Genomic DNA, 20495 nt, shown 5'->3' on the forward strand with positions numbered 1-20495 from the left:
AGAAAGCAAAGCATGCAATAGTAATGCATCATGTAAAACACGCACATGTAGCAGTTGTGAATATCCTATTTGTGTAGTAATCCCACCCCACACTCCAATTATACTCTTGGCACTGAAATGACAGCAAGTGTCAAACAATGAATGCTGTCAGCCCGTAAAATAGAAAAAGAAGAAAGAAATGGTTATTCAATGGTTCAAAACAAGAAAAAAATTCTTCTTGTTGCAAAACTAGAAATAGGACAGCAAAAGAAACAACTACAGCTGTGCCATGATTGAATTAAAACACAGGTTATCCACCTAAAAACAAAAAGGAGTAAAAATAATAATAAAAATAAACGATGCCCAGATTCCTAAACTCTGCTGAGTGAAAAGTAAAAGAAATTATTTTACCAATCTTGCAGAAAAACGGTAACACGCAGAGTAATGCCAATAACCTCTATGGATTCCTTTGCTGAAATATGGAACTCATACTATTTCAGAGCCAGTCTTTTCCCCTTCCTTTGAGCAAATGTATTCTTTGTCAACCCTCTTCTCATAATTGAACATTTTCCACACAGACACGGCCAAGCTGCAAGCGCTGAGAAAACAGAACAGCAAACATATAAGCAATTACCATAAAACGGATGGCTTAGCAACCAAGAACAAAGGAAACCCCCAAAGACGTGTCCTGCAGAAAGAGATTATTTACAGTCCATCTGATCTAATAACTTGGATGTTTTCCTATCAGCTTGTTTACTCCAAACCAGTGTCGCATGAATTGTTAATCAACACCGCTTGATCCACCGCATAGTTATTTAGAAGGAAGTCCCAGGATTTGATTTGAAATAGGATTTCTACTCAGTGGATTAGGATGGGTGCTACACATGTCGGAAAGCCAAAGTTTTAGAAAGGATTCTCTTATTGGCCAAAGGACTAGGATCCATTTCACACGACACATTTATCTATTCATTATTTATTCATTATATAGGCCGCTGTTTCTCGCTGGCTAGGACCCAAGGTGGCTTTCACAACACAAATTTTATAAGTTTTAAACAAACTAAAATACAATGTTAAAACACTATACATTGGCCATCCACATTTGTGGTTTTGACTTTTGTGGATCATATTTGCAGTTCGATTATACGTTCTCTCTAGGAGTCTCTAGGGGAGGTCCTTCCTAGAGAAAAAGTTCCTCTAGGCATTTGTAGGTCCTCCAGTCGGATTCTGTGATCAACTCTGGCAGATGCTGACTCCATATTATTGAGTCCTGGGATTTGTAGTTTGTTCCGCACCGGAACCCTCTGATGGAGATGGCAAAGCGTCTCGTAAAATTCCCCAAAATTCCATAGCATTTACTTGAGCAAGGGCAGTTAAAGCCGTGTCAAAACTGCATTAATCCTGCAGTGTAGATGCAGCCAGAGAAGGCCAAATATCTCACAAAACCACACATCCCAGAATCCCACAGCACTGGCCCATGGCAATTAAACTGGTGCCAAGCAAGCCACATTAATCTTGCAGCATGAATGCATCCGAGAAGGCGAAATCTCTCCCCAAAACACAAAAACCCAGAACCCCATAGCAATGCTTAACCCTGCAGTGATGCAGCCAGGGAAGCTAAATCCCATACAAAACTACAAATCCCAGAACCCCATCGCATTTCATCAACCAGCGGTGCAGCTGCAACCAAGAAGTCTAATCCCATACAAAACTACAGATCCCAGAGCCCCTTAGCATGCATTAACCCAGCAGTGCATGATGCAACCAAGGAGGGCTAAATGATCTCATACAAAACTACGAGCCCAGAGCCCCTAGCATTGCATTACCCAGCAGTGCAGATGCAACCAAGGAGGGCTAAATGATCTCATACAAACTACAGATCCCAGAGCCCCTTAGTCATTGCATTAACCCAGCAGTGCAGATGCAACCAAGAAAGGCTAAATCCTGCAAAACTACAATCCCAGAACCCCTTAGCAATCTGTAGGTTTGGGGTTATCTTTTATTATTTTCAAAAAATAAAGCCCAGCATCATTTCACACAAACCCAAAGCCTGGGTCTCTCCTCCTTCCCCTCTCCTCACCACAAAACCTGGCGGCCTGTGTTGTTGTTCATTCGCCTCCAAAGCCCACCTCTGGCCTCCTCCATCCATCAGTCTCCTCTTCTGCGCCCAAGGAGGAGCTCCATCGTGAAGCCAAGGAAAGCAGAGAAGTTAACTGGGAAAGGAGGAGTTCCCTCTCTTCTTTCCTCTTGTCTTCTGGCCTTTCTCTCTTTCTGTGAGAGACTTTCCCTTCTGCTCTCCTCTCTCTCTCAGTCGGAGCCGCCTGTGGTTTTGTGTAGTTTTTGGGTCTGGCTCTTTTGTGGAGGAGGAAATGGAAGGGCAGCACGTCATCCTGCCTGGACTGGCGGGCCACTGTCCTCCTTTGAGTCGGAGAGAGTGTGGCTTTACTCCCCTGAGTTTCTTCACTGGGTCTTACTTTTGTTTATTTATTTTGCCTTGGCCATTCCAGGATGCGTTTAAACGCACTTTAATCATCTATTTAATGCCTGGGATCAGTAGTTTTGTATGGATTTAGCTTCCCTGGGGCATCTGCGCATGCTAGCTAATGCAATGCTAAGGGCTCTGGATCTGTAGTTTTGTATGAAATTTAGCCTCCCTGGCTGCACTGCACACACTGCTAGGTTAATGCAATACTAAGGGGCTCGGAGCTTAGTTTTGTATGGGATTTAGCGCTTCCCTGGCTGCATCTGCACACTGCTAGGCTAATGCAAGCTAAGGGGCTCGGGATCTGTAGTTTTGTATGAAATTTAGCCTTCCCTGGCTGCATCTGCCACTGCTAGGTTAATGCATGCTAAGGGGCTCTGGGATCTGTAGTTTGTATGGGATTAGCCTTCCCTGGCTGGCATCTGTCACTGCTAGGGCTAATGCAATGCTAAGGGGCTCTGGGATCTGTAGTTTTTGTATGACATTTAGCCTTCCCTGGATGCATCTGCACACTGCAGGTTATTATGCAATGGCTAAGGGCGCTGGAGATCCTGTAGTTTTGTATGGGAATTTAGCCTTCCCTGGCTGGCTCTGCACACTGCTGAGGTTAATGCAATGCTAAGGGGCCTGCTGGGATCTGTATGTTTTGTATGGGTATTTAGCCTTCCCTGGCTGCATGCTGCACACTGCTAGATTAATGCATGCAAGGGCTCGGGATCTGTAGTTTTGTAGGGGATTTGAGCCTTCCCTGGCTGCATCTGCCACTGAAGTTAATGCAATGCTAAGGGGCTCTGGGATCTGTAGTTTGTGTAGGGGATTTAGCCTTCTCTGGCTGCATCTGCACACTGCTAGGTTAGGCAATGCGAAGGGGCTCTGGAGCTGTGTTTTGTATGGGATTTAGCCTCCCTGGCTGCATCTAACACACTGCTAGGTTAATGCAATGCTAAGGGCTCGGGGACGGTAGTTTTGTATGGGATTAGCCTTCCCTGGCTGCATCTGCACACTGCTAGGTTAATGCAATGCTAAGGCTCGGGGATCTGTAGTTTTGTATGGGATTAGCCTTCCCTGCTGCATCTGGCCACTGGCCTAGGTTAATGCAATGCTAAGGGGCTCTGGGACTGTAGTTTTGTATGGGATTTAGCCCCTGGCTGCATCTGTACACGCTGAGGTTAATGCAAGGCTAAGGGGCGCTGGGATCGGTAGTTTTTGGATGGGATTAGCCTTCCTGGGCTGCATCTGGCACACTGCTAGGTTAATGCAATGCTAAGGGGCTCTGGGATCTGTAGTGTTTGTATGGGATTTAGCTTCTCTGGCCTGCACCTCACTGCTAGGTTAATGCAACGCTAAGGGGCTCTGGGATCTGTAGTTTTGTATGGGCTTTAGCCTTCCTTGGCATGCATCTCACTGCTAGGTTAATGCAATCTAAAGGGGCTGGACTGTAGTTGTATGGGATTTAGCCTCCCTGGCTGCATCTGCACACTGCTAGGTTAATGCAATGCTAAGGGGCTCTGGGACTGTAGTTTTGTATGGGATTAGCCTTCTCTGGCTGCATCGCTCACGCTAGGTTAATGCAATGCAAGGGGCTCGGATCTGTAGTTTTGTAGGGATTAGCCTTCCCTGGCTGCATCTGCACTGCTAGGTTAATGCAATGCTAAGGGGCTCTGGGATCTGTAGTTTTGTATGGGATTAGCCTCCTGGCTGCATCTCCACACTGCTAGGTTAATGCAATGCTAAGGGGCTCTGGGATCTTAGTTTTGTATGAGATTTAGCCTTCTCTGGCTGCACTGCACACGCTAGGTTAATGCAATGCTAAGGGGCTCGGGATCTGTAGTTTTATGGAGATTTAGCCTTCCCTGGCTGCACTGCACTGCTAGGTTTTAAGCAATGTCTAGGGCTCTGGACTCTGTAGTTTTGTATGGGCTTAACGCCTTCCCTGGCTGCATCTGCACGCTAGGTATTAATGCAATGCTAAGGGGCTCTGGGACTCTGTATTTTGTCATGGGATTAGCCTTCTCTGGCTGCATCTGCTCCTGCTAGGTTATCCTGCAATGCCAAGGGGCTCTAGGGCTCTTGTAGTTTTGTATGGGATTTAGCCTTCTCTGGCTGAATCTGCTCCCTGCTAGGTTAAGCAATGCAAGGGGCTCTGGATCTGTAGTTTTTGTATGGGATTTAGCCTTCCCTGGCTGCATCTAGCACACGCTAGGTTAATGCAATGCTAAGGGGCTCTGGGATCTGAGTTTTGTAGGGATTTAGCCTCCCTGGCTGCATCTGACACTGCTAGTTAATGCAAGCTAAGGGGCTCTGGGATCTGTAGTTTTGTATGGATTTACCTTCCTGGCTGCATCTGCTCACTGCTAGGTTAATGCAATGCTAAGGGGCTCTGGGATCTGTAGTTTTGTATGGGATTTAGCCTTCCCTGGTTCATCTGCACACGCTGGATTGATGACATAAAATGCTAAGGGTTCTGGGATTTGTAGTTTTGAGAGAGATTTTAATTGTTAGCCGCTTTGGTTGTTTTAACTACAGAAAAGTGGGGTATAAATAAAAGTTTTATTTATTTATTTATTAATGAATTAAAACCAGCCCCAGAGCGATAAACTCCATGGTGCCCAAAAGGCCAGCCTCTCATGGGGTTTGTTGGCAAGTTTCTTCCGAGGGGCTTGCCATTGCCATGCTTTGAGGCTGAAGACAGTGACTTGCCAGGATTCAAACCCTGATCTCCAGAGTCCTAGGACTTTATCACATGGGGAAAATGGGAGGTGGAATCAGAGTTTAAACAGTGATGATCCCAAAGAAAATGCGAATTCACAATTAAAGTTTCACACACATATCACTCTTAAACAGGCCATAGGAGCAACCAATCATTTTGGATTCCCTGTAATAATTGTTGCTGTTATTGTCTCTTTATGCCTGTTGAATAGCTACATCGTGTGAAAATCTTAGTGCAAATTTGCGTTTGTCTGGGATAACGCTGTTTAAATCCCTGATTTGCCCAATTTCCCCCATGTGATAAAGTCCCATAAAGTCAGAAGACTTGAAACACACAACAACAATTGTCAAGCCTGTGTCAGCCACCTTTATTTGTGCATTTAATTTTTCCTGCCTAAAGGTAGTTCATTACATCTTTCCATGTTGAAATCCATTTGTAAGGTACTGCACTAGGGCGGAAAAAATCACAGATATAGGATGGGGGACACCTGGCTGAATGAAAACTACATGTGAAAGGGACAGGAGTCCAAGTTGACCCACAAGTTGAACATGAGTCAACAATGTGGTGCAAGCCACTAACAAGGCCAATGTGATTTTAGGCTTCATTAATAAAGTATAGTGTCTAGATCAAGGGAAGTAATAGTGCCACTCTATTCTGCTTTGGTCAGGCCCCACCTGGAATATTGTGTCCAGTTCTGGGCACCACAATTAAAAAGATGTGGAGAAACTGGAGCGTGTCCAAAGGAGAAAGACTCAAATGGTAAAGGGTTTGGAAACCATGAAGCCCTATGAGGAACGACTCAGGGAGCTGGGGATGTTTAGCCTGGAGAAGGGAAGGTTAAGAGTGTACATGATAGCCTGTTTAAATACTTGAAGGGATGTCATTGAGGAGGGAGCAAGCTTGTTTTCTGCTGCTCCAGAGAAGGGACCTGGAGCAATGGATGCAAGCTCCAGGAAAGAGATTCCACCTCAACATTGGAAGAACTTCCTGACTGTAAGGGGCTGTTCGACATGGAACACACTCCTTCCGCGGATGTAAATGGAGTCCACCTTCTTTGGAGGTCTTCAAACAGAGGCGGATGGCCATCTGTCGGGATGCTTTGATTGAGAGTTCCTGCATGGCAGAATGAGGTTGGACTGGATGGCCCTTGGGGTCCTTCCAACTCTATGTTCTATGATTATTAGTTCAGACCCAGCCCCCCTGTAACATCATTTTGAATCTGTTGGGGCATTAGTGACCCCCCAATTTTAACAGAGATCAATCTTTTTAAACACCTGGATAATACTTTTAAACTGCTGTGATCCTTTATTTTGCAAGAGCCTTGGAAAGGTAATTTATATAGGTATACAAAGCTTTGCCAAAATCTTATGTACACCAGCCCTCCTCGCTTTTTTCTTCCCATTCTCTGTCAAAGTGGACAAACATAGGCAAACTGGATCACAAAAACGTAGCTTTTGTCTAGCTAATGTAATTTAACTTATTCCTAGGCCTTAAGAATCTCCCAGTACCACATGGCCAGAAAGAGGTGGGCCTTCCATACCATCCGAACTGAGGACAAAGACAACATTTAACAAAATACAAGCCTATGACAACATCATCACCTTTTTGTTCTTTCTCCTGTATGATTTAAACACCTTTGCCTGAAGAAGAAGCCAGTGGAGTTTGAAAGCTTGCAACATGTATATGTGCATTTGATTGGCCCATAAAGGACACTGTGTGTGGATTTTGGAGGATATGTACAGACTTTGGTGTAGGTTGCACACGTATCTGCCGTGAACAATGCAACAAAGCTTGAGCTGGGAACGAATGGTGATTCTACTCTAGTTGTGACAAGACGTAGGTGGGCCCCTGTCACAAAGGAAAGATGACACAACTGCCTCCAGGATCCCACTGAGTATGCAGAACAGCAAAACAGAGAGAAAAGAGGGGAAGAGATAAGACTCCTTCACCAGTTACCCCTACCATGTAAAAAAAAAAAGTGCAGATCTAAAAGCTGGACACCAAAAGCAATCATAAGAAAAATGGAGTCTGGTCTTTGATGCTTTTGGAAGAAGCTGTCAGCTGATCTCTAGAAGATTCAAAATGTTTTCTTTATTTATGCAAGGCTTAACTCAACTGGATGTTTCATTTATTATTATTATTATTATTATATTATTATTATTATTATTACCTTTTCTTATATCCCGCCTTTCTCCCAATATAGGGACTCATTTCACATGTAAAGTGAGTGGGAATTTTTCTTCTCCCCCCCCCCCCCAGGCCCCCAGTCTAAGAATGAAGCCTTATTCTTCCCATGTTCTTTCTGCCTCTGGTACCAAATTTTCTGTTAAAGATGTAGTGCCCTGTTAACCTGTCCTTATTCCAGGTTTGCAGGTGGGGAACAAAGGCTGGAGGAGAGAGGTTTGCCCTAAACTGTGATACCTTTCTTGGAGATACTCCATAAGAGATGGTTGACTGAAATTTGAAATTTGCATCTTCAGCGTGGGACAGCCTCATCCACAGCACTAAAGCATTCAGTCATAAAGAAATCATTACAGTTTTAAACTGCTACGTTACACAGTCTGAAGCGCTTAGTCTTCCATATATTTCATAAGTACTAACTCTCATTGAACAGTGGGACTAATTTCTGGGCAAACTCATTTAGGATCACACAGCACACATTTCGATTAGATGCTGTGAAACGTCATGAATCAGTGTGTATCTTCTAATTCCAAAGCCTACAAGCATAATCAATTTAAAATGTCATAAAAAATAATGGTCCCAAATCAATACTGACTTGATTATAGAATGACAACCCTTTATTTTCAAGATAGCAAACCTAAGCACTTTTACCAAGGAGGATGCCCTACTGAACTTGGAAGGATTTATGTTTCAGCAAAAACTCTTTAGCTGCACGGTAAATAGATATTTTTCATACCTCTCCTGGCCATCTTCTCCAACTTGGTACACTCCCTGAGGAAATTGTAGTAGGACTTCATTTCTCCTTCTGTTATTCTGACGATGGAGAAAGGAGGGTTTTCACAAACATGCTTCCGACATCTCCTACACCAAGAAGCCATTGAACAAGCCAAGACAAAGCTGGCGAGCAGATCTACGCCCCCTTACTACAGCTCTGCTGCCGCTTGCCAGCATTTACTCATGCTAGCTTTCAATCCCTGCAGATGATTTATCCAGCTTAAGTTCATTCAAGGTCGTTGTAACTAGCAGCAATCTCCCCCTTGCTATTGGTCCATTCCTTGATAGGCTTATTGACTGCATTTGTTTCCTCTTGTTTGGTTTTAATATCAATTGCATTTACTTCCTTATTGATGGATGCAATCAATGAAACCGTTTCCTTATCAGTCACAGATCACTGAGGAAAACCGGCAGAGCTCACAGCTAAGTTCAGGATGCACCTATACAAAAGATAAGTGCACACTTCTAAAAAGACACCTTTGACTTTGACCTTGTGTAGCTTCTGCCTGAAGCATGCTTTCCACCCCTTTCTGGATGATGCATCATTGAAGATCTTTTTTTGCCAAGGACATCTAGGTATTTGTTTTGGCACTGCAATTGACAATTTTATTTTAATGTGAAGTCAAAGGCTTTCATGGCCAGCATCCATAGTTTTTTTGTGGGTTTTTCAGGCTATGTGACCATGTTCTAGAAGAGTTTATTCCTCTATGTTGGGGACTTCATTGATCAAAAATATATTACACCAGTACTGTGGAAGCGTTCCTAGATACCAGCAAATTTCCCATTTGCTGGTTTTAAAATGTATTGCTCATAAGAAGACCACATGTATTAACCCATGCCTTGCGTTTCCGATTTAGGGTAACACTAAGATGAGCCTATTACAAGGTTTTCTTGGCAAGACTTGTTCAGAGGGGGTTTGTCATTGCCTTCCTCTGAGGCTGAGAGAGTATGACTTGCCCAAGACCACCCAGTGGGGTTCGATGGCCCAGCGGGGATCTCAACCCTTGTCTCCCAGAGGCCTAGTTCAACACTCAAGCCACTATACCACATTGGCTGTTACAATACAAGCCTACTTAATAAGGCAGTTGAAAGACTCAATGAGATAATGGCACTGTCTCTAGCCATTTTTTAAAAAAAAGAACATTAAAAAAGAGAACAAACAGCAATTCGTAAAACCAGCCAATACAGATATATAATCAAACTATTGTTGAGGAAAGGAGATTTAACCTGCTAAGACTATGCAACACATATGCTTTGCAGGGGTGAATTGGTGGTTAAATACAAGTTTTCAGCCCTTCCACCTCCCACCAATTATCCTCTTCAAACACCTCCTGCCTTCTATTTAGTGTGTTCCTTTTCTGGATTTTTTGAGAATGGAGAAGCACCACTACAGGACAAAAATGGCTTAGGAAGGCATTTGCAGGGAGAATCAATGGAAAGTTTATGCATCCTCCCCATTCATATTACACTTGATCTTAGCCAAAAGGCCGAGAAGCAGTCTCCTGATTCTTAGTTAACATCCCTGCAAATATTCTTCCTCCGTGTGTTTTACACAGAGGTGTTTAGGAAACTGTGTCTTTTCTTTGCTGACATAATGCATAGTTCCTCCCTTAGAAAGATGAACTGTTGAACCTGCAGATGCAGGCAAATCTAAGTATTATGGAACTAGAGCTTAAATCACTAAGCCACCATCATGCAAGGCTAAGTAACACTGTCCACTTTGTGCTGTGAAAGGACAAGGCATGGGGCACGCAGAGGGACATGAGCATCTCTCCTGCAACCACAGTGCCTTTGAATAGAAATAGAAGCCAAAGGAATGTTGATATTTTGCTTGTAGGCAGGAACTTATGCTCAGCTTTGATCTGTCATTTTAGCATCCTTTTCTATAGCCATCATGTAAACTATATACATATATTCAAATGCATAGCCATGTTAACCTGTTTCACCATAAAGAGATATGAAAGAACCCTGTCGCAACTTTGAGATTAACTGAGAAAAAGATTTTTAATAGTGTAAGATTTTGTGGACCAGAGTTCACCAAAAGTTTTTGTTTTATTTCTCAGTTAGTCTCAAAGGTACTAAAGGATTCCTTTACATCTTTACATAGTATGTATATGCATCTGATGCCTGAATATTGTACTCTGCCAAGGAATTGGAGATAGTGCATGGTAATCCACAAAAGCTCATGCTAGAATAAATCATTCTTAAAGCTCCCATGAAACTCGCTTTTACTTGCTTTTTCCCATTGTTGTTACACTAAATAATCACAGTTTTCAATTCGCAAGATTTAACTGAAATTGGGTTTCTTCTCTCCTGTGCTCCAGGACTGTAAAGAGATTGGCCTCCTTTCTCAATATATTTGACATGTGGTGCTTGAGAAGAGTGCTGAGGATATCGTGGACAGCCAAAAAGCCAAACTAATGGTTCCTTGAACAGATCAAGCCTGAACTCTTCCTCAAACCCAAGAAGATTAAATTGAGGCTGTCATACTTTGGCCACAGCATTAGAAGACATGACCCATTCTGTTGTTAACTGCCTTTGTGTCAATCTCGACCCATGGCAAACCCGATGATGAGACATCTCCAAGATCCCGTCCTCCACTGTTCTGCCCAACTCCTATTCATAACCTCTTTAATAGAGTCCATCCATCTAGCATGCGGCCTTCCTCTCTTTCTACTTTCCTTTCCGTTTACCTTCTACCTTTCCTAGCATTACTGTTTTTTCCAATGATTCATGCCTTCTCATGATGTGGCCAAAGTATGCCAGCCTAAGTTTTGGCATCTTGGCTTCCAGGGAGATTTCTGGCTTCATCTGCTTTAGGATCAATTTGTTTGTCTTTCTGGCTGTCCACGGAATCCTTAGAAAAGACAATAATGCTAGGGAAGGGGGAAGGTAGTAGAAAGAGAGAAAGACCACACACAAGATGGATAGACTCAGTTGGCAAGGTCATGACATGAATCTACAAGAGCTAAGCAGAACAGTGGAGGATAGGGGGGCTTGGAGATGTCTCATCCACAGTGTTGCCATGAGTCAAGGTCAATCCGAGGGTAGCTAACACACAATACACCTTCTTATTCTGCCCATCAAGATACTTGTTTACCTTGTGTTTTCCCTCTTCTCCCTAATTAGTCACATGGATAATCCCCCAACCAGATCACCTGGGGAATAGCACAAACCATAAGCAACTTGGCTTGACTAAATGATGGCATCACTAAGTGAAATGGAGAATGAGGATGTGCCATGGTCCCATTCAGTCCTTCACCTGGTGCTGCTAATTGAGTCAGAAGATGATGCCAACATTGCATCCTCATCTTCTAAACCCATTAGCATCACCCAGATGAAGATGATGCTGTCACATCCTTGCTAATGTGCTCAAGGGTTCAAATATTTTGGGATTAAATTCTTTCCTGGATAAGTCAAGTAGTGATGAGGGAGTCTGAGCAGAACATTACTAATTACATCGCTTTTTGAAAGGGAGAATAAGGATTTATCACATAAAGACCTCATATTATTTATGTTAGACACATTGAGGCTATAAACTGTCAAACCACAGAATAAATCAGAGAATTTATCAACTAAGAATTAGCTAAATGGGATATGGACTACAGCCCTATCAGAGAAAGACTGGTAAAAGGAAATATAAAACATACTTTTTGGGTATTATGTAGAAGCCATTTCTTATTTTTTATGTGTCAAAGTAGTGGTGCATTTAAACAACTAAACAACCAAGTTAAATTCTGGATTAACAACTAGATAAATGTACTTATAATAACATGTAAAGGAACAGAATGGAATTTCAAATGTAAGATGTTCAACAGAGCAATATTTCTATTATGTATTATGAATTAGGGGAGAGATGGGAAGGGGGTGGGTTTGTTTGTAAGAAAGGGGGGAATTGTAATATTGAGATTGTACTATTGTTAAATATCAATTGACTTAAAAAAAAGACGATGATGATACCATCACTTCCTGAACAGTGATTCAAACATGGAACCTGTGCTCCCCAATCTGTTATCATATTTGTCTTTGATGCTGCTCTAGAAGGAGTAGCAAGCCATTAGTGTCATCAGATGGTGATCGGCAATATGCTTTGGAGACTCTGGATTCTAGAAAACAAGTGTTCTAGACAAAGCAGGTGATAGGAACAGATTTTTCTGCCTCCAGGCCAAATGTTGTGGAACACAATGGAAATCTTCCAGCACAATATATAATGTTTACCTGTTTTTGCACTATAGTGGCAAAAGATGCAGCTAGTGCTGCATCCTCTCTGGATGTAGGCTGAGGTTGTGATGTGGATGACTCTGAGCAAATGCAGAGGGCCACTGAGTCCAAGGCATTTTAGCGGAAGGGTTGATGCCTGGAAATGTCTGTACTGAACCCAGGGGCAGCTGGTGGCTTCCTCATCATTAGGAAGGCAAACGCACTCTGGGTTGTATACTGAATTTTAAAAGAACCATCCAAGGTGCTGAACCCTATCCTTCAAAGGGGTTGAATCCATGCAGCAGAAGCTGCTGGCATTGACTTTACTGCCCTGATTTCTGACTCCACACCATATGTCAAGCTCCAAAATAGCATTAGCCTGATTCGCTTAATGGGATTTTGTCATCAGCAAGGCAGAGCCTTTCTCACCTTTAATTATGAAAACAAAGAACTAGCAAGGCCACCAGCAATTGCTACTAGGAGTATTGTTTAACTTAACCACATGTGCTAGGGACAGGGTGAATTTGTAGAGATATAAATGCTAAGGATGTACTGCTTGTGAAAGGTTAACATATGGCAACATTTGCTTTTAAAAGCATAATGTTAGTTTTGAAATATAAAGGGGAAAAAAGCTTTGAGAAATCCTCCAGTATCCTAGATTGGATAATTAGTTATGAATGCGTAACTAAGTAATCTGGCTTGACTCCCTGAACCTACCTTAATATCCAGCAGCAGCATCAAGTGAAGAAGGTCTGTTCAGCTGGTGATCAGGACAGAGGTCTCCTCTCCACCAAGCAAGGCTGCAATGAGGAATTGCAACAGGGATGTTGTTTCTGACTGGACTTTATCACACGAGGAATTTCTCTTAATTTCGAATGAAAAGAAAGTGGGGACAGAATGCATTCACATGAATTCGCTAATTCAGCAAATTTACGTGAATGCAAATTGCGTTCGAACTGGCTTCCCATTACCTGAAAATAGCATGCCATTGCACAAATTTGCGTGTGGTAGTCTATCACACAATAACGTGAAACCCCATGACTGCGTTCGGACTGACTTCCCATTGCTCGAATTTGTGTGTAGTGGGTTATCACGCAATAACGTTAAACCCCATGATTGTGTTCAGATTGCCATTGGATTATACTTCCAATTCTCCTTGTCTGATAAACTCCACTGTCACAGCCTTGTGAAGTCAAAGGCTTTCATGGCCGGCATCCATGGTTTTTTGTGGGTTTTTCAGGCTATGTGGCCATGTTCTAGAAGATTTTCTTCCTGACGTTTCGCCAGCATCTGTGGCTGGCATCTTCAGAGAATGCTTGCCTGGAAAAAGTGAGTCTATAGAAACGTCAGGAAGAAAATCTTCTAGAACATGGCCACATAGCCCGAATACCCCACAATAACCCATGTCACAGCCTTGCTTGATGCCAGGAGGGGGCTGGAAACCTCCTCCTCCTCCTGTGCCTTGATTTTATGCTGAACAGACTTTCATCGCTCAGTGCAGTCGCTGGCTGTTAATCTAGGTTTGGGAGAGGGGCATTTACAATAGCGTTGTGGATACATAGTGCAGTTGGCTCTCTGTATCCAGGGATTCTTTATCCACGATTCAAGCATCCATGGCTTAAAAATATTCAAAAATATATAAATTCCAAATAGGAAACCTTGATCTTGTTCTTTTACATAAGGGACACCATTTCACTACGCCATTGTATTTAATGGGACTTGAGCATCCATCGATTTTGGTATCCACAGGGTTTCCTGGAAACAAACCTCAGCCAATACCAAGGGCCCACTGTACTGGAGTTTTGGCTCAAATGTGGTATAATGGTTAGAGCAAGCTTATCAACCAGGGTCCCATTCCATACCAAGGGCCTACTGTATTAGAGTTTTGGCTCAAATGTGGTATAGAGGTTAGAGCAAGTTTATCAACCAAGGTCCCTGGAATGAACGCCCAGTGGATACCAAGAGCCCACTGTATTACTGAATATGGAGCATTTACAGATGTATAGCTCTAGGTTACTGTAGCTCTGTAACTGCAATACAGGAAGTCAGCCATTACTTTTTTGGACTTCAAGTCCCAGAACCTTCCAGGCAAGAGATGTTTGAGTGTGGGAGTTTGATGCTGTTGTTGTTGCTAATTGCCTTCGAATAGACCTCTACTCATGGTGACCCGGTGGATGAGCTATCTCCAAGACTCCCTATCCTCCACTATTCTCCTTTGTTTCTGTGGCCTCCTTAATAAATCCCATCCATCTAGCATATGGCCTTCCTCTCTTTCTATATCCCTCCACCTTTCCTAGCATTATTATCTTTTCCAATGAGCCATGATGTCTCATGACATGGCCAAAGTACGACAGATTCAGTTTAACAATCTTGGCTTCAAGAGAGCGTGGGAGTAATTTTTCCAAGCTTCCAAAAAAGTAATTTTTCCAAGCTTCGTCAAGCACACACACACACACACACACACACACCCTTTCAGGGTCAGAATGGCAACTTTGAGGTCAGTGCTTCCCTCTGCCCTAGATAAAAATGAACAAGCATACTGAACTGAGAAATACACTGTCTTTTTCTCAGTTATTCAGATCTTTGATCCAGAATTCTGACATGAGGTTTCAAGAGACATGTTCCTTGTTTTGTCTGCTATTGAGCACGTGCAATTATATTTCAACAATTTCCTATATAACCACTAAACACTAAAAATTTACCCATGATGCAATTGAACACATCATGAAGGGACTGTGGATCTTACTAATTTGCTGTTTTCCAAGAAGCAAATTTGTAGGGCAGAAATAATGTGATTTGGTGACTCCAAGCAAATCTCAAAGACTACAACTTTAGCTGGGGGAAAGCAGAGTGCAGCGTGGGTAAAATGATTTACATCAAGCTGTGAATTTGTTCCCTTTGTAATGTTTTGATGGGTAGGGAACTTTCCTAAAAGTTTTTAAAATTTCCTCAGAGCAATCCAAAATAAAGCAGATTAAAAGCAGATACAGCACTGTTTCCATTTCTGGTGTCAGATTGGCAAAATGCGACAGGTTGGATCTCCCTTATTCAAAATGCTTGGGATCAGAAGTGCTTTGGATTTTAGACTTTTCTGGATTTGGGAATATTTGCATATATATAATGAGATATCAAGGAGATGGGACCAAGTCTAAACAAGAAATTCATTTAAGTTTCTATATACCATGTCCATCTTATAATGAGAGCCAATATGGTGTAGTGGTTCAAGAATTAGACTAGGACTGTGGAGACCTGGATTATAATTCTGGTTCAACCATGTAAAGCCACTGGGTGTCTTTGATCAAGTCACACTCTCTCAGCCTCAGAGGATGGCAATGTCCAACTTGCTCTGAAAAAAACATGCCACAATAACCCTATGAAAGGTTTGCCTTAGGGTCGCCATAAATTGGAAATTATTTGAAGGCACACAACAACAACACACCTTATACGCATAAGTTTGAAGATAATATTATACACAGTATTTTTAATAATTAAACCAAAATTTGTGTACACTGAAAACAAAGGTGTCACTATCTCAGCCCCCCATGTAGACAATTTTGGATTTTGAAATATTTTGGATTTCAGAATGCCAGATAAGAGAGATTCAAGTTGTACTGATGTTTTTCCTTGCTTCGTGTCTTTTCATTGGTCTTAGCATTCTTTTTTTAAATGATTTTCTTCCTTTCGACTCACTGTTTCCTTCGCTCCATCATATGAACACTGAATCAGCCCTTTAATCACCTAGATTCTGTTCTTGACAGGCGGGTGGGATCATGGGCATGTAATTCTATCTTTCCTCTTTACATACAGATTGATTGTTCATACTTTAAAAGAAAAACCAGCCCTCACAACTATGTTTTAAAATTAAGGAGCAAGATGGAAACAACTAACCAAACAAAACATAGATAAACCAAGGTCCTAGAAGCAGACATTCTGAATAATCTTGTTTTGGATCTGAGATTTGCACCATTTTTATCGGTGCTTTAATGCCGTATTATGTGCCATGTGCGAACAGTGTTGCAATAGTACTTTCAGCTAATAGCAGCAGTAAGGAATCTTAGTGCAGAAGCATCTTACCATTCCAGAGTATGAGCTAGCAGCTTCTGTTCTGTGGAAGTTATATCATACTTCTTAACTGCCAGCTTTTGCGTACTTGGGAAAGATCTTGTGTAAGGAGCTGTGGTCAGAAGCAGTGCAAAAGCTTATCTTACAAATCCCACTTTAGAACTTCTCTCTTGAAAAGCTTATTCTCCTTATCCCTTTGACATATTGCATTAGGAGCAGTCCAGATAAAATTGCAAGAAATGCAAAACAAATGACAAAATGGGTGATTCAAGACTAGTAAAGTACTTGGTCACTTAAGCTTGTTGGAATGCAGAATAATTTGTCATTTGTGTCATGAGAACTTGCAAATGACAGGCAAGGATTGAAGCCTTGTCTAATCTCTTTTTCTGTTGCCTTATGACAAATCAATAGGAGAACTCTTGTAACGCCTGCACTTTGTTGTCAGCATCAGTATTGACTTACTTCAGCAATGCAAAGCTTTGAGTGGCATTGGAAATGTAGTAGTAAGGAGGATTCAGCTTCATATTCTAATGGAGAAAATATTTACACAGTCCATCTTCATTGTTGTAGGAAAGAGGTTTTTGATTGGCAAAGGAGAAATTCTGGCTGTAGTAAACAGAGCTGGAGCAATCCCATTAAGATACTGAATTCAGAGCCAGGGTATTCTAAAAATCATATTTTAAGCAGCTTTAAAGCTTTAAAATAGATGGTTGGCCCAGCTGCCAGCTAACTTGAAAAACCTAGACAACAATGGGAGAGCCAGACATTATGCTTGAGACTGGCAATGAAATGTTCTGTTGTGAAGCAATGATTCTCAGGTCTTGTCCATACTCACCAACATTGCACAGATGAAAACTGGGACACATGTGTCCAAGCAACACCAGAATGAGGTCAGGATGACAAAACATATTAATGAGAAAGAACACACAAGCTAGGAGAGGCAGCAGCACTTTGCTTTTGGCAGAGCCCACAGGGAAGGGCAAGACTCCAGTGCCTCTTCTTCTCTCCCGGGTTCTGTAAGAGTACAAACTACTTTTGCACTTGGAACTCAGTCTGCAGCAATTGGCTGAGGACAAAGGGATAAAGTTGGAGGGGGAGAGACAAATTGGGACATGTTAAAAGCAGCTGATAAACTGGGATGATGACAGAGGATTAATTGTGACTGTCCCTACCAAAGTGTGACAGTTGGAGAGTATGGGAGAGGGGAAGAGATCCTAAACACTGGAAAACCTGCTTTACTCTGACTTACCCTAGATTTGAAAGCCTTAATTCATAGGTGAGAATCATAGGTGGCCATCAGGTGCTGATAGAATGCAGCTCCTAGCCAAGGTAGGCAGCATAGCTGATGGTAAGGAATGATGGGAGCCTCAGTCCAACAAGATCAAGGCTACATAATTCCCACCTCAGCTTTAGGTGAACAAGCATTCAGTGCAAGTGAAGTTGTTCAGGATGTTCAGTTCCTCAGCCAAGCCCTGTTTTTGCACTTTCACAGTGCAATAAAAAATAATACACACAGCCAAGGTCTTCTTCAAATCTTTTTCATGGAAAGAGTTGTTTCATGGCAGAGAATTTAGAGTATTGCCTACTCCCCAAAAAAATCCCAAAATTTTTAGCATTGCAATAACTTAAACCAGTAGAGCATTTAGAATTACAGTTTAGACATCCAAAGAACAAGGGCAGGCAAAGCAACCAAGGGAATGTGAGCACAGCAAATATAAGACATGCAAATATAGGTGTGAATCATTTTTATTGTCTCCCTCTCTGCAATGCTGTAAATAAATGAATAAATATTTGTATTAGCATCCCCCTTCCCCTCAAAGTGGTTCACAATGTAAAAGAACAATACAAGTAAAAACATTCAAAAAGTGAACATTAAAATAGAATTAAACTATTTACAGTATTAAAACAACTAATTCCTCAATTTAAAGATATGGCGACAGGGAACGAATTCTTATTTGGGAGGATTATACACCCCCTCCCATAGCTACAGCTCTGGTCACAGCAAGCACCCAATGATGCCAAACTCTTACTGCCCATAGCCATGTTTATTATCCTCTTAGATCTTTCCTGGCTGCTTGTTTGTTTTGCTTGCAGTGCCCAATGCTTCAGTATAAGTAAGAACTTACCAGAGCTGCTGTGGTTTTTTGCACATTTGTGCCGGAGGTCTTTTTCTATGGTCTCTCTCTCATCCACAAGAACAGCTGCAGCTCCAGCGCATAGGGATTGTTGCAAAGGAGTTGTCATCCCCAGTAGTTGGCAAATCATACAGCCCACAGCACTGGGTAGTAAGTAGCAGCAGCAATAGCAACAGCAGTCATATGCATCATGTTTCCCTTGGCAACTGCTTCCTTCTACACAATTCACCCGCACTCCAAGTCAGGCTCTGTCATAAGGGCTTAAAATCTGAATCCGCACAAGAAAAGCCATGGGCCAGCATCCACTCTGCATCTTGAGATGCTGCAGCAATGCAAGGAATGTCTGAATGACTTGTCTGGTTGGAAGTGGAGACAGAGACTCACGCTAACCGATTTGACAAATTAACTCCAGGGAAACCTGAGACGAATCTTTTGAAATGTGTTAAACCATATCTGGAACCCTGTGGGAGTTGCTGGAGACTTGAGAAATTGGTGGGAAAGGAAGGATGGAAGGGGAAGGAGAAGGGTTAAGCCTTCCATTCCTGCCTCCTCCAGCTTCTTTTCATTGCAAATTGTCCCTGAATGGGAAAGACATGCAAAGGAGAAGCAGCAGTCCCACTGTTCTTATGCCTAGCTGCTGCATTGCAACACTTAATAATGTCATGTGCCGAAAACCCAATTCTGAATGGTGAGTTGTTGTTGTTGTTGTTAACCACCCTTGAGTCAATCCAGACTCATAGCGACCCTGTGGATGAGACATAGCCAAGACTCCCTGTTTTCCACTGCTCTCCTTAGGTCCTGTAAATTCATACCTGTGAGCTTCTTAATACAGTCCATCCATCTAGAATGCAGTCTTCCTCTCTTTCTACATTCCTCCACCTTTCCTAGCATTATGGCCTTTTCTGAATAGTGAGAGGATTCCAGTAGTCCAGTGCTCACTTACCATTCCAAAATTTCCTTACCCCTCAATAGATTCCCAAGGGAACCCATCATGCCATGGGATTCCCCACTTGATCAACTCCCTGCATCCTTTCAGACCATGTTCCAGGAGAAAGCTAACTTTCTGCTACACAGGCAGACTTTACTTGCCTCTTCCCTGCCTTTATGGCAGAGGTGTGAATCATGTCACCCTCCCAATGTTATTGGGCTGTAAACTCCAGCATTCTGTATAGGATTCTCACCTCTGCCCTAGGGGAAGATGGAAAAGAGGAATCATCTCATCTCCTATATCAGGGATGGCAAACGGTGGAGGCTGTGGAAGACATTAATCCTTCAGGAAACTTTGGAACATTCCACACCCTTGCAAAAACCAATCAATCACATTCTGCCCCCAAATGTCCTCTAGAGAGCATTGGGGCATTTTCACCATGGTTGTAGGCCCCCTGGATGATTTTAGATCCAGGAGAGGCCTTTTTTATAATTTAAAGAACTGGAAGTTCGCAAAGTCAATTCCTATTTAACGTCTTTTGTAAAAAAATGGTGTGACAGGAGCATTGGAAAATGCCCCCATGCCTCCTCAAGGACATTTGGAGGACAAAATTTCTGGGGGGGGGGGTTTGTAGAAAATAAAAACAAACAATAAATAAAAATTAAATGAAATAAAATAAAAACAAGCAATAATAAAAATTAATGAAATAAAATAAAACAAGCATAATAAAATATGAAATAAATAAAAACAAGCAATAATAAAAATTAATAAAATAAAATAAAAACAAGCAATAATAAAAATTAATGAAATAAAATAAAAACAAGCAATAATAAAAAATAATGAAATAAAATAAAAAAAAAGCAATAATAAAAATTAATAAAATAAAATAAAAACAAGCAATAAAAAAAATTAATGAAATAAAAAAAAACAAGCAATAATAAAAAATAATAAAAAAAAATAAAAAGCAATATATATAAAATTAAAAAATTAAATAAAATAAAATTATTTATAATTTTAAAAAAAATCTCATTTTAAAAAAAACCACCC

At 41.8% G+C, this 20495-nt stretch overlaps 1 long non-coding RNA gene across 1 annotated transcript in view; it reads right to left on the reverse strand.

Annotated features, from left to right (window-relative positions):
• The window catches only part of LOC121925228, a 106290-nt gene that overhangs the window by 46095 nt on the left and 39700 nt on the right, over positions 1-20495 (reverse strand). The gene's annotated exons all lie outside the window — the stretch shown is intronic.

The sequence above is a fragment of the Sceloporus undulatus genome, chromosome 3 (assembly GCF_019175285.1).
Source record: "Sceloporus undulatus isolate JIND9_A2432 ecotype Alabama chromosome 3, SceUnd_v1.1, whole genome shotgun sequence".
Lineage (NCBI taxonomy): Eukaryota > Metazoa > Chordata > Lepidosauria > Squamata > Phrynosomatidae > Sceloporus > Sceloporus undulatus.